The sequence below is a fragment of the Cyphomyrmex costatus genome, unplaced genomic scaffold, assembly GCF_001594065.2.
Source record: "Cyphomyrmex costatus isolate MS0001 unplaced genomic scaffold, Ccosl1.0 scaffold974, whole genome shotgun sequence".
In the NCBI taxonomy this organism is placed as follows: Eukaryota; Metazoa; Arthropoda; class Insecta; order Hymenoptera; family Formicidae; genus Cyphomyrmex; species Cyphomyrmex costatus.
Window position 1 is genome coordinate 112,761 of NW_017280566.1, and position 3,900 is coordinate 116,660.

The following is a 3,900-nucleotide window of genomic DNA, read 5'->3' on the forward strand; positions in this document are numbered from 1 at the left end:
TATAAGTAAAACAGATTAGAATTTGTATATTACAGTTTTCTAGAAAATAACTGCAATATGTTATTCTTAGTGCACAAAATATAAAAGTTGGTTATTGAGATTTAATTTGAAATTTATACTAGACCGTACAATAAAAAATAATTGCTTGTAATTTCAGATTAAACTTATTCACTTGTATATATTTTGACTTCTCATTTTAATTAAAAGAAATAACATGCGTAGATACAGTAGGTTCCGCCCTCCCTGCGGGGGAGCTCCACTACTGTTAAAAATAACCTAACTCAACCCATTCAGTGGTGTGAGATAGCTCTCGTTTCGCGTAGAAAGTCGAAACCCACGTGCAACAGTATAATTATAGAAGTCGTATGTGTACATACAGTAGGTTCCGCCCCCCTTGCGGGGAAGCTCCACTACTGTTAAAAATAACCTAACCCAACCCATTCAGTGCAGTGGTGTGAGATAGCTCTCGCTTCGCGTAGAAAGTCGAAACCCACGTGCAACAGTACAATCATGGAAGTATTTTCGCATATAAAGTCACATGCCTGTAGTGTTGCACGTGGGTTTAGACTTTCTACGCGAAACGAGAGTTATCTCACACCATTGAATGAGTTGGGTTAGGTTATTTTTAACAGTCGTGGAGCCCCCTCGCAGGGGGGGGGGCGGAACCTACTGTATCTACACACACGACTTCTATAATTATACTTAAATTGTTAAATATCATACATGTATAGTAGAAATAATTAATTTTAAGACTATGATTGTTAATAACTTTTTAACGAAAGAAAAAGGACGAGCGACGGCTAAAACCTGTTGGAGGTTATTCAGGGCCGTGACCTTGATAACATATCAAGGTCAAGAAGATCGGAGCTGCTTCTGTTATTCCGGAGATTTATCTTAATTATATATGTGCCAGTTCAAAGTGAACATATATAAAGTGTATGTAACTTTCGGCCGATTTTCGAGTAACCTCCGCCTTCCGCTGTTCCTCCTCACCTCACCCGCGCGCAGATGTAACTTTCGGCCGATTTTTGAATAGACGTGTTGTTCGAAGATATATAAACTCCGCCTTCCGCTGTCCCCCTTACCCATGGGTGGAATAAAATAGAGGTGTGATGTTGCGCAAGGAGATGATTAACCAATGACGGTGGTGGAACAAGTGGCCTGCCATATTAATATATCAGCCAATCAGCGTTTTTTCCGCGATACTCAAAATGTGGTCTGTTTTCTTTTCCTGTATTAGAACTCTCTCGCTTTCGACAAATACATTTTTTTTTATATTCTCTGTCGGAAGAGCATCAGGTAAAAGACTTCTAACTGTTGTTGGAGAATAATCTCCATAATATTGGGGTTTTTTTTGTAGCACGTTGGAAGAAAATAAATCGAACAAATACGTCCTAAAACATTTTTTAATTAAATAATTTTTATATTTTGTAATATAAATTTGTATTATACTAATAACAGTTATTTTATACATATATTATTTACCACTTTTGAGGTTAACCTCTTTGCCACAAACTTTCATCCATTTTGCCGCTGTCACTATTTTTTGGAAACGAAAAAAACTTTATTTTATTTACTTTCGCATTTTCACTGCGATTTTTACACCCTTTAACACCACCATTCTTTACAAAAATAAATCACAAGTCAGTCTCAAATTCGTTTCCTTTACTATTATTTTTCAATATGGAAGGCGACTTGTTCCAACGCCATATGTGCGCAGAACGAATCAAAACTTGGTGTACCTGACAAGCTCACCTCTATTTTTATTCCACCATGCCCTTACCTCACCGTCTCGCGCACAGATCAAATGTCGCTCGAACGACATTAGATCTGTGCGCGTGAGATGAGGGGGACAGCGGAAGGCGGAGTTTATATATCTCCGAACTATACTATTCGAATATACAGGGTGGCTGAGAATAACCGCATAATATTTCATGAGTGGGTAGAACAGACTATACTGAGTCGAAAAGTCCTGTACCATTTTGCGATTGCAGTAATAGTTAACGAGATATTAATTTATAAAAATATTTAAATTCGCCCGGCCCATCGTCAAATGCAAACGCGCGGCTGGATAGGACCGCCCTGCAAAGCGCGCCGCGTGCGTTTGCGTTCGCCGTCGCTAGGCATGCGACTCATGTCTAGCGACGACTATTGCCGCTTGTTATAAACAACGCTTGTTATAAACAACGCCTAGCGACGGCGAACGAGCCCGGCGCGTTTCCCTGGGCGGTCCTATCCAGCCGCGCGCTTGCATTTGAACACACCCATGAAATATTATGCGGTTATTCTCAGCCACCCTGTATATATACGTTTATGTATTTAAATGTATTTAAATGATGATTGCTCGGTTTATCGGTGAGCCGGGTGAGGGGGGAATGTGCGACTCGCGTCCGCCCTTCCACATCAGAACAATCCCCAAGGCTGCTTTCACTAACCGTCTAATAACAACATTTTTAAATGCGGACAGAGAAGGAGAAGACGTTTCTTAATTTTTCATTAAAATCACCATTTTTCGACCCCTTGTATCTCCAGAACGGCTTGACTGATTTAAAATTTTTTTGGCTCAAATTACTCGTGGCGATGCCGCCTTTCAGGACATATAACGTTCGATTCAAAATTTTGTATATTTTAGTAGTTATGCACCCCAGAAAAATGGAGTTTGGTTGCTCGGGATAAGAGACTTGTAGTGTCTCTCAGTTTTTTAACATGGCCGGAGACACTACCGCGTCTGAAAATTTGCAATTAAAAATGTAAAATAAGGCTATTTTAGTGTACAGTGTTAAAGGATACCCTAACGACACCCAAAATAAATATTAACATCAAGTGGTAGCTTACGAACTAAAAGTAAATTGATCATTTCAAATTTCATATTTGTGCATATTTTAATTATGTAAAAAGAATTTTGCAATCCATAAAGGCAAAGATTTTCATTGCACTGTAATTAGTAATTCTCATCACTTACGCCCAGCATTCCCTTAATTTATTCATTCTTTACTACGAAAAATTTCAAAAAGAAGTTAATATTATAATATAGGTGCGTATTTAACTAAATTTTATTCTTAAAAATAAACAAACCTATTTTTAAGTCTTCCATCAGTATTCGTCCAATCAGAGGAATAGAAGGGAAAAGTCTTAAAGTTTCCTTAATAATACAATCCAAGTAATGCATATGTCGTAAGTCCTCATATTTAACTGGTGCAAAATTCGGAGTTTCCGTGCCATAAATTTCCAATAATTCTTTATATGCTTTTTCCTAGTATAATATAAAGTTAAATAATGTATTTTTTTATACATATATGTTCAATCGGCGATCTGCTTTTGAATTTTTCGCAGTCTATTACATTATATAGTCAAAAAATGTATACATATATATTGTATCATATGTTTTTGTGCAACTATTAAAATATTATGCGATTCATTTTGAAAATAATCTATGCACTGTTATTCTTATTAATTTTTTTAAGTATGAGTAATTTTATTTTAAACAATTTTCAAACTACTATTTTAAAACTCGAAGAACATCTCGAGAAATGTTGATATAGTGTTCTTTTTATAGTGTTTTTTTTATATATATATATAAATCTCTTAAAAAAACCTTTTTTTAAAAAAAGAAAAAACATACGCCAAGTGCATAAAAATATATTGAACTTCTTGATCAAAAACAGATATGAGATAAATATAATTGACCAAGTGTATTCTTCATTACGCCAGTCACATAAGACAGACCGAAAGTGACTATAATTGTCAACTGGATTATAGTGAAGAAAAAACTTGGCGTGCCCGGGTCGCATTAATTGTAAACAGTATTCAGTGAAAACATTATTTCAACATAGTATTTGCATTATAAATTAAAATATAAAAATAACAGACATATGTATACAGATATATACGTATAATATA

General features: G+C 35.7%; 1 pseudogene; it reads right to left on the minus strand.

Annotated features, from left to right (window-relative positions):
* Positions 1-3,900, minus strand: part of LOC108782239 (cytochrome P450 4g15-like) — a 17,747-nt pseudogene that overhangs the window by 5,298 nt on the left and 8,549 nt on the right.